Source organism: Miscanthus floridulus, chromosome 10, assembly GCF_019320115.1.
Source record: "Miscanthus floridulus cultivar M001 chromosome 10, ASM1932011v1, whole genome shotgun sequence".
In the NCBI taxonomy this organism is placed as follows: domain Eukaryota; kingdom Viridiplantae; phylum Streptophyta; class Magnoliopsida; order Poales; family Poaceae; genus Miscanthus; species Miscanthus floridulus.
The window spans coordinates 24,049,194-24,060,471 of record NC_089589.1 but is presented as its reverse complement, the minus strand read 5'-3'; the positions used below and the strand labels follow the sequence as shown (position 1 = coordinate 24,060,471).

The following is an 11,278-nucleotide window of genomic DNA, read 5'->3' as shown; positions in this document are numbered from 1 at the left end:
TGCACGCACCCCCAGTGGCATCCTGGGTCTTCTGTGCAGGCAACACTACCCCGGCGTCGTCACGTACAAGAACAACACGTTGGCGGCCTGTTCGTTTGACCACTACGCCATCGCCGCTGATATGGAGCCGTACCCCAACTAGGCAGCACGGGTCATTGGGGAGTTCTGGGTAAGTTTCCTCGCATAGCATTGCTTCTTTCATTGAACTTTTTCTTTAAAAAATATCCATACAAATATCGTGTTTGTCTGCAGGCTTATTTCAAATGCGAGGAGGGATTTGAGGGCAGGAAGGATCAGGTGGCGACCAAAGCCTGCAAAAAGCTCATCATCGACATGATTCACGAGGCGAAGATCTAGGCCGTTGTCACCTACTACGGGTCGAAGCTTGGACAGAGCGTCAAAAAGGCCGACGCCAGAACCATGGACCTGACCCGGGAGCAGTACATTGAGGTACATGAGAACATCCAGATTGATTCGTTTTGAGAATAAGTAGGTTTAATTCGATCATCTTATATGTCAATTACCGGATGACATGCAGATGATTCCCTGGTGGTGCGGATCGTATCCCAAGGCGTGGGAGAAGATCGTGGACAACTGGTTTACGGAGGGGTATGCCTCGACACACAACGCTGCAAGGGAACAGCGTTTGGAGATGCAAGGACCAGCACACCATCAAGGCAGCCGCAACCTCGCCGGATACAGAGACGCATGGGTACACGAATTCATTTATCTATTCTGATGCTCAATTATGACTGATTTCTAATCTTCTTGATGTCTTTCTCGTAGAGGGCGGCACATCAAGGCCAGGAGTGCTCGGACTTCCAGGCATGGTGCATGTCCCACAAGGGAAAGGCGACGTCCGACGTCTCCTTCAGCTTGGAGGACGGGCTCCAGGAGTACACGAACCCGAGCGTCCACACCCGCATCAGCGAGTACACGTCGGTGGCAAGGTCAGTCCATGGGCCAGACTTCGACCCGTGCACGCAGGAGATTGATACGGAGGTCGTCATGAGGTTGGGAGGAGGGAAGAAGCATGGCCGCATGTGGATTGCCGATGGCACAATCGACTCGACCGCTGTCCCCGACCTCTCCACGATCCGAGCCCGGAGCACGAGAGAGAGCCCGGCCATACGCACACGGCCGACCGTTGCACAGCAGCGGGTCGACGTCCTCGAGGTAATTTCAGTTTGACTCGTCGTATATTGACTTTTACACACCGTAATTAGCTATGCATTACTGAAACATTGGAGTGAAATGTTGCAGGCCCGGCTCGAAGAAGAAGCTCGGCAGTGTCAAGAGCTGCAGGCGCACCTGATGTCCCAGCGTCAGACCTATGAGAGTAGGTTGACGGGCATCACGGAGACCTATGAGACTCGGTTGTCGAGCATCACGAGCTTTCTTCAAAGCCTTGGGCAACATACGGGTCTTGCTGTGCCACCTGAGCTGCTCGCTCCACCACCTCCACCTGTAGCCTCACCCTGTGATGGACCTACACATGTGAGTATGAAAGTTAATTGCAGTCTCTTACATGCAAGTAATTTCTAATTAGCTATCCAAGTACATGTCTAATCCTCAGGATCCGTATCAGTCACCGCCCGATCAAAGGCGTATTTGGTAATAAGTTTGAACTTGTCCATGTTCATGGAATTGTGGTAATAAACAGGATGTTAGATGATGAACAACTTTTGAACTTGTGAATTTCGATGTGATATATTCAGACACTTATGTTTGTGACTTCTAAATGGTGTTTGTGATATGTAAGTGATGAATGCCATGGATTTGAAGAATGTGATGAATATCTGTGAAATTTTCTGTTTGAATGTGTGATGGAAGTGTTGGAATGTAAAAACAAGAAAAAAAATAGGCAATTATTGACGCTTTGAGGCCTCTTTGCCGAGTGCAATGGCCACTGCACTCGGCAAAGCTGGCAAAAACTGAAGGAAAAGACCATATTTCCCAGCTTTGCTGAGTGTAATTGCAAGGACACTCGGCAAATCTGGGCTCTTTGCCGAGTGTCAGGCCACGGCACTCGGCAAAGGGGAAGAATTTGCCGAGTGTCACCATAGACACTCGGCAAAGAGACTTTTTTTTAAAAAAAAAATTCTTTGCCGAGAGCCGACACTCGGCAAACAATATCCGGAAAAAAATTATATAAATTCTTTCCCGAGTGTCGTCCTTGAGACACTCGGCAAAGCAACCGTCGTGATAGTGCGCCATTAACGGCTACTTTTCTTTGCCGAGTGTCCTGTCGACACTCGGCAAAGGCTTTGCCGAGTGTCCTATCGACACTCGGCAAAGGCTTTGCCGAGTGCCCGACAAATGACACTCGGCAAAGAAGGCTTTGCCGACTTTTTTTTCTCCGAGTGGCCTATGCCGAGTGCAGTGCTAGGCAAAGCCTTTGCCGAGTGTTTTTAGGCCTTTGGCACTCGGCAAAGGCCTAAAAACACCGTACCTGTTTCCAGTTGTGAGCGGCAGGCGGATGGACTCCTTGTCTGTGTCACTGTCAGCATCATCGATGTTTAGATGCACTGGTATGCATATGCTTCACCTTAATTTGTTCCAATACATACGGAGTGCAGTCAACCAAGACCTCACGTGGAGCAGTCGAGCTGACCCAGAGTGCAGGCTAGTCTTTGCCTATGTTCGTCGGGCCGTTGTCACCGAGTAGGCGGGAAGCCATGCGGGTGCTCTTTGCTGGGAGGAGCCGACGTCATGGTCTGGTGACCTACGAAGAGTAGGCCAAGCGGTTCCAAAGCTTTGCCTTGTTGTTGTACACACGGTCGCCATGCTATCCTTTGTATGTGTGGCTGCAGTTGCTAGGCCGCTAACGTCTTGCCAGCGGGTGCGGAATAGCCAAAGTTCGTCGATATTGTGTAACTTTGATATTTTCCTATCCTCTTAATGAAAAACAGCCAACGGCTTGCTCTCGAAAAGAAAAAGGGCATCATGAATAAAGACCCATGGGTCTCCATAGCCATCTGTCACTTTACATTGTGAAAAACAGTTTGCAGACTATAAATGCTGAGGCTCTTTGCTAACTTGAATATACTAGTATAGTGCCCGTGCTAACACCACGGCTTAATTTCAGAGATGCTCATGAAAACAACCAAACGACGATATTCTTTTTGCATAGAAAGTTTCACGCAATTGTATAGGACCATGTATATAATCCGGAAAAGACTCATGCATAACTGCAGCACGAGTTCGTTGTCCCAGGACATGTTTCTGTCTGCTAATCATGTACCTTAGTGTAATGTGTTTTACCACCAAACGATGAGTACCTCATATGGATCATCGACATATTTAACATAAAATAAGACAGACATATATATGACGAACATAGACATATTTGCCACAAGGTAAACTTTCAGAATGAATTTTACATGAAGTTCAGGCTGTCCCCTAAACTACAGCCCTTGCAAAATATTTCTCTCTGTATAGCCATCTCCTAGATTAATCTTCAGACAAGTAGTCGAAAATTAAAGAAATCTTCAGGCAGCGGAACTGAAGAATTTCATTAAATTTACGACAGGTCTTCATCTCAGGAATGTCTTATGCTTAATACTATGTAGCAGTCTTGTGCTTGTCGAACAGTCTCGTGGAGCATTCATTTGAGGTAGTTTTCTGGTTTGGTTTCTCACACATCAAAAGGAAAACAGTGCACTCTAGCTAGTTGCGCCTGTGTGAACAATCATATACTGTAAATGCTAGAAACAAGATAATTGGAAAGTGAAGTATTCCATCCAGTGATCAGTGAAATAACGGTTAGTTTTTTTCAAAATGAAATAAACGGTTAGTTTGCTACACCTATCTAGTACACGTATGGCAATTACATCCTAAAATCTAATATATATGCCTCCAACAGCAAACATGTAGAAATCAAAGGAAATGAGTTAAGTATGACTCACCATCCTATGGCAACTTGAACAATTAACCAGAAATTACCTTTTTTATATTTAAAAAGTGGCCCATCTGAACATCCCACTGTATTAGCCGTTGCATGAAAGAAAAATTGTAACTTAATTGGACTTTTTTGTTGCAATATCTAGTTATCTTTCTTTAATACAGTCCAATTTTACACAAATTAGATTAAGATATCTTACACTTACCGGACAGTGAACAACATTAAATGCATTAACTTTAGCAGCATTTGTCGATGGATAGCAAGGTATCTGATCTAAAGGAAATGACAACTAATGTTATTATTCCTAGCGTAGAAAAACAAATCTTTGTACCTGGTACTGGTGCACGGATCATAGGATGTGGGCAAAATTGCCCAGCCATAGGAACTGATGAGCAGTTCATTTAGTCCGACACCGGCAAAATTCACTTCAGTCAACAGTGTGCACAGACATGCAAATTGGCAGTAGCCTCTTCCCCAATCCTACGGAGCAAAAGCATCGATTCAGTGTATCTATTTGAACTGTTGACTTGTGAATATGTGAGGTAATCTCTGAATATTTGACACAATGCAAGGCATGTCAATCTTTCCGGTTGTTGTTAGCACATGGATCATAGACATAAGAAGTAACAAACAAATTTGACCTCACCTGTAGCCCTGATTTGACAGAGAGACTGAGTCTGGTTCAGAACGGTTTTGGATTTTGGATCTTTCGCATGAACTTTGTGCCAGTTTGGATGAAGATGCCGGTGAGTCAAGCTATTAAAAACTGAGACCACAGTATATATGCCACACAATTGAGAATCAGAGTTGAACTAAATTGTGTTAAAAAAAAGGAAGGCCGATTTTAACTGCATTCACAAAAAGAAAAGAAACACCTTGCCAATGTTGAGAGTGCAGGATCTACTCAACCTCTTCTTCCTCTAGTCGGAAGAGGAACTCCAGGACCAGAATCTTCCATGTGGTCGACAGATAGAACATTCTGTAGTAGACAGAGGGGCTTCTGTATTTGCAAAAACATCCAGACAGGTGGAAAGAAGAAAATCATGATTGGTGATTAAAAAAGAAAAGCAGGTAGCTTTTAGTATTTTTTTATCTTCCCTACATTGAATTTCCGTTTCATTGTAGTGTGCCAGCATTATGCAGAAATAGCACATTCCTAACGTAGGAAAAAACATCCAGACAGGTGAAAAAAAAAGAGTATTGTCAAGACAAATGCAACAAATCAGTTAAGGCACAGTAGCAAGGGCACATCAAAAGTTTTGTCGCATGCCCCCTGCAAACTTAGAAGCACTCAAGCACAGATGTTAACACTGTACGGTAAAGCACATACAGCTGAGCATTTAACACCACCCCCAACCCCCAATCAATGCATAGGTGGGCCACATGCAACTAATAATATTATAATTATGATTGGCAAGGTTCACTTGAATATTAATTTCTTGTGCTTACTCTAAATACGTTAAAATCATATCCGAGCAAATATTTCCCAAATGTTTCAATGTACACTACCCAGCATAACTAAGCACAACAGCTCTTTATATATATCGATAATACATAGGACAGTTCCATTGCATATTCTTGAATTAATTAAGCAAGCAAAAAAAAATGCAATATCAACAGTGAAGATATGCAGTCTGCAGCAACAGTTGTATTTGCACCCTACTTTCATGTACATTTGTAGCTTTGCCAGTACGATGCTATTGTCCCAGTCTAATTCTAAGAGAACCGACAAACATGTAGCATTAGATAGATGCTATCAGTATTCTTAGCAGTTTACAACAGAGCTTGGCGCAAGTTAATTGATTTAACATAAACTAATGTCTGCCCAAAAATGATTTGTGGGTCTTTAAATAAGCCTGAGGGCAGTAGTACCATGAAACAAACCACGCTATCAGGCTTGTCGTTGACGCTACAACTTTTTACAAAAGATGAAAGATTAACAAGTAATAAAATAACCGGAGAAAATTCCTTAACGAATCAACTGTCATGTACTAACATTTGTCTTCCATGTCAGAGTTTTATGTACTAAATTGTTGCATAAAACACTTCATAGGAAAATCGTCAATCAACATTATTAAAGTAAAAACGTATAGTCAAGAAAAGAGAAGGGGCAGACCTTTCTGCACCTCAGACATCCTCTGGTGCACGACTCTGTCAGTCCTGACGACGGCGATGTACGCCGGCGGCGAGGACAAGAGCTCGGTGAAGAACTCAACACAACACAAACACACACGATCACTTGGACTCGAGAGTTTGGTGCTGCGAACAACTGAGCAGCGTTTTCTGTGTATTGCTTCTCCTTTTATTGGCCAGCCGCGCATCACGCTACGAGCACGTCCATCCCCATGCCCACGATGCCGCTGAAACACCGGTCATCCCAGGGTCATGTGCGAGCTATTCTCGCCATGCCCTCCTACGCGCACGGCAGCCATAGGTTCGCATGCAAACTAACTGAACAGATAAACATGCATGCATCTACCAACTAAAATGTGCACAAGGTTTACTAACAGACTCCTCCTCTCCCGCTTCTTCTGCAGCTCCTCCTCGGAGGGGCCGCCCTGGAGGGTGGCGGCGTTGGCGGCGTCCTCGGCAGCGTCGGCCTCGTCAGCAACTGAGAACGGGATGGGTGCCCCAGTCGACGACGTAGAGGACGGAGGTGGCGCGCACGTGAAGCAGCACGACGGCGTCCCCGGGGGCGGAGGTAGTTTTGCACAGCCCACTTGACGGCGAAGAGATCGACGACGATGGCGATGAGGCGGTGCGGGCAGGCCGGGTTGGTCCCGGCCAGCGAGGATAAGAAGCAGCGCGGGGAGGAAGGCTGGATCGCAGCCGCCTGCGTCGCCACCGAGAGCCGCACAGACGCCGCCCGGCGCAACCCTAGCTCCACGGCCGGGCGCCGTAGCCCCCCCCCCCGCGCCGAGAACCGTGGCCGGGCGGGCTGCGGCAGCTGGCTGCGTCCGGCGGGTGTTCCGGCCTGGCGGCCTGCTTGCCAACGTCGTCGAGGTCTGGGCGGGGGCTGGCAGGAGATCGATCTGCTGGTTGGCGGCGTTCGAGGAGGAGTTTTTTTTCATTTCTTTTTTGTCGGATCAGACTGACGGAGGAGGGTTCCTGGGCGCTACTTTTTTTCGCATACAACAGGTTTCGATTGCTGATGCCGAGGGTTGCCCCGCGTTGATGCAGCTGTGGTGCCGCACACGTTGAAGCCTAGCGTTGAAGCGTTAAACCATTGTGGCCACACGATCGTGTTGGAAGCCTGTGAGGGGTGTGTTTGAGCCCTTGATTTTTATGAAGACGATTTGTTGGGTACAATTTTTTGAGTGCACAATGGTTTGACTTTTTCAGCGGAGGACACAATTATGGGTGAACTGATCATAATTTGGATTGATCCATTATAGTAGAGATTATAGCAGTGTTGGATTACTATTTTTTTATGCAACGTCCTATGTTGTACCCTAGTTCTTGTGAGTTAGTTCTTTTAATTTAATCCGTTTGAGAAATGTCCATCATGTTAACTGAGCAGCATATAATTGGACACAATACTACATATCAAATCTGAAAGGAGGAAGGTTTGCAGACCTAGCACTACGGGAGACGCGCTCTTTGCCGAGTGCTCGGCGCTTTGCCGAGTGTCAAAACACGGGCACTCGGCAAAGAGGCAGTTTGCCGAGTGCCACACTCGGCAAAGCCGGCCCTCGGCAAAGGCCGTCTTTGCCGAGTGTCAAACACTCGGCAAAGAGGGACACTCGGCAAACGTCCTCTTTGCCGAGTGTCAGACACTCGGCAAAGAATATTCAGATGTGGAGATGTCTAGGTTTTAGGCATCGTACGTCACAACTTACTCGGAAACTTCTAAATTTTTTACCACAGCCTCTACATGCGATGACACGACACCTCGACAAGTTTCGTGATTTTCGGACTTCGTTTGCATTTTATATAATTAAAAAACACTTTTTTAAGAAGTTGGTGGTCATGTTTCGTGAAACAGATGTTCGAAATTTCACGAATGTCCCTGCACACGGCCTCAAAATACACTCAAAAACATGAATACCATTTTTTGAATCGCTAAATTCCAATATTTCATACACCTGCAGTTCAAATTTACTTTTTCGAGAAAAATTCAAGTAAACATAAAAAATTTAAAAAATATACCAAAAAGTCATAGAAAAGTTTCAAATTGGAACATGTGCTTCAAGGTACTATATAAATGCCACAGAAAAAATTTGAAAACAAAAATAAAAAAACTTTGTCGAGTGTCGGAATTGGCACTCGGCAAAGGAACCTCTTTGCCGAGTGCTAGGCTTGCAGCACTCGGCAAAGAATATTCAGATTTTTTTTATTCTTTCGGATTAAAAGAAACCCTGATTTTCTTTGCCGAATGCCCGCATCTCGGCACTCGGCAAAGAGCCGCCCCACTTAACTCTAGCGGGCCGGCCCGCCCGCTCCCACGCTCTCCCACTCCCTCTCACAGCCGCGCGCCCCGGCCCCGCCCCGCCGCCGTGCGACCACCGGCGCCGCAGCCGGCCCCGTCCCGGCCCCGCTCCGCCGCCGGACGTGGCCCCGACCCGGCCCCGCTCCGCCGCCGGTGGTGCCCTGCCCCGGCTGCCCCCTAACCCGCCGAAGTGGAGGAGAGGAGGAGCAGGGGAGTAGAGGAGAGAAGGGAGGTGGAGGAGAGGAGAAGGGAGAAGGAAGAAGGAGAAGGGAGGAGAAGGAGAAGGGAGGAGGAAGGAGAATGGGGGAGGAGGAGCCTCGGCCGCCGGCCATGCCCCTCGCCTTTCGTCCCCGCCGTCGTCCCCGCCCCTTGCTGGAGACGAAGGTGACCCCGGCACCGCGTCGCCCGACTCCACCGCCACCCAAGGTATAAAGCCCCCCCCGTTTGTCGGCCTTCGTGCCTTGTATGTCATTGACGGTCTTCGTGCCGTATGTGGATGTGTGGGCCTTCGTGCCATACGTGGATATGTGGGCCTTCGTGCCGTATATATGCTGTCGGCCATCGTGTCGACTTTTTTCTTGTAGGTTTTGGAAACCTCCCCATACAGGGGAGGTTCTGCCGAAATTTTTAACTTATAGTATTATAATTCTTCTTTTGCAGAGCAGGACCCGTCGGAGGGGACCTGGAGTACTAGGCGACCCCGATCGTCTTCGTCGGCGCTGCAGTCCTGCCTGCACAGCGTCGCCTCGCCACTGCCCCGCTAGCCTGACTCCACCGCCACCCTAGGTATAAATAACCTCTCTTCCTTATCGTTGTCATAGATCGGTGTAACCCAGTTAGGCATCTCCCGTTTGAAATAGATACGGTTGGAGGTATGTGGATCTTCGCATATCTAAGACCGTATTTGTTTCAGATTGTCCACTTTTTTGGACAGCCCGCGGATGCGTAGATGGGGTAGTTTCCATGTTCTGCTTCGATCCGAGACAGAGTTTCAGCACCACCTCTCTGTTGTTCTCCGGATACACACTCTCCATTCCAGGACATCTATCGGGAGAACAGCGGGGAGGTGTTGCCAAAATTCTATCTCGGATCGTAGTAGAGCATGTAAACTAACCTCATCTACGCATCCACGGGTGGGATTAGGACCTATCCTCACCCATTAGACAGTAGGCACACCGTTCAGATGCAATTGGTGGTTATATTACTCGCTCGTGTATATGCTAGAGGATGGATAACCGTGAGTGGATGTACACGGGCCACCCAAGTCAGGCTGAAATCACCCCTGAATGGATGGACAAGACCGAGGATTTCTTGAACCAAGCATTTGGCAAGGCAGCTAATGGAGCGAGAGACACATTCTATCCCTATAGCAAAAGCGGAAACAGGAAAAGAAAAACAAGGAAGATCATGGGGAAACATCTTTGCAAGTATGGATTTACGCCAAACTATACCCGGTGGGTGTTCCATGGTGAAGCCCATCGTACTAGAGAGGAGGTGGTGAGACTGGAGGCGTTTGATGCTGATGGCGGGGTAGCAGGATGGTGAGGTGACTTTCACGAAGCAACGTTCGCTGAAAGACCTACGGAGGAGGAGGAGGAGAAGGAGGATGAGGAGGAGGAGCCAGAGCCAACCGGAAAGGCGTTCTACCAAATGTTGTCTTCGGCACAGAAGCTCCTACACGAGAAGGCAACGGTTTCTCAACTGGATGCCATTGGACGCCTAATGGGGTTGAAGTCCCAGTACAACATGAGTTGAGCCTGCTTTGATGGTATGTTGGCAGTTATTGGTGGGCTGCTTCCGGAGGGTCATATTCTGCCGAGCAGCTTCTACGAGTCACAGGGACTCCTTCGTGCACTTAAGATGCCGTATGAGCAGATACACTGTTGTCCGAAGGGGTGCGTCCTATTTAGGAAAGATCACAAGGATGCAAAGTACTGTCCAAAGTGTAAATCCTCTAGGTATGTGGAGGTAGACAAAGGTGATGGCCAGAAGGAGCAGCTTGAGATCCCCATGAAAGTCCTACGGCACCTTCCGATCATACCAAGGCTCCAACGGCTATTCATGACCGAGGAGTCCGCGAAACAGATGACATGGCACAAGAATGGCATTCAATACAATCCTGATAAGATGGTACATCCAGCTGATGGTGAAGCATGGAAAAGCTTTAATCGCAAGCATCGTGACAAAGATCTTGAGGCCCGTAATGTACGTGTTGCGCTGGCCACGGATGGGTTCAATCCTTATGGAATGATGTTGGCCCCATACACTTGTTGGCCCATGTTCGCTATCCCCCTCAATCTCCCCCCCCCCCCCCCCCGGGGTCCTCCTTCAATGGCAAAACATATTCTTGATGTTGATAATTCCTGGACACCCGGGAAATAAAATGGGTGTGTACATGGAGCCTGTTTATGATGAATTGATCAGTGCTTGGAATGAAGGGGTATGGACTTACGACCGAGCTACAAAGAAAAACTTCAAAATGTATGTTTGGTGCCAGTACTCCATGCATGACTTCCTAGCGTATGGGATATTCAGCACCTGGTGTGTCCACGGGAAGTTCCCATGCCCGGTAAAAAGCGGGATAGGAGGAAAGTGCGTATCAGGTGGCTTACGCTTCCTGTAAAAAGCATGTCATGGACTTGCACTACGAGTCCTACATCTAGGCCCACATAGACTACAACGCCAAGTTCCTACTGAGGCGTGTCAACAAAGAGGAGGCAAGACGGATGACGCTGACAAGGGAGCAGTACATATAGGTAAATATAAAACATGAATATTCATTTCTTTTGAGATTAAGTATGCCTAATTTGATCTTCTGATATGTCGTCTACTTGATGTCCTGTAGGCGATTCCAAGATGGTGCGCCACCCACCCCGATTGCAGGGAATATATTGTGGACACCTGGTTGGACGGGGACTGGTAGAAGAAGCACGAGGAGGCCCACG

General features: G+C 47.6%; 1 long non-coding RNA gene across 2 annotated transcripts; it reads right to left on the bottom strand.

Moving 5' to 3' along the window:
• Nucleotides 1-3,440: 3,440 nt before the first annotated feature.
• Nucleotides 3,441-6,160, bottom strand: LOC136485672 (uncharacterized). Of its 2 annotated transcripts, XR_010766512.1 has the most exons (5): nt 6,021-6,160; nt 4,780-4,904; nt 4,551-4,670; nt 4,236-4,384; nt 3,441-3,679 (listed from the first exon to the last, which is right to left on the bottom strand). It is a non-coding gene; the product is annotated as an uncharacterized lncRNA (long non-coding RNA). The 2 variants fall into 2 exon arrangements; XR_010766511.1 differs by having other exon boundaries at nt 4,551-4,904.
• Between the last annotated feature and the right edge of the window lie 5,118 nt (nt 6,161-11,278).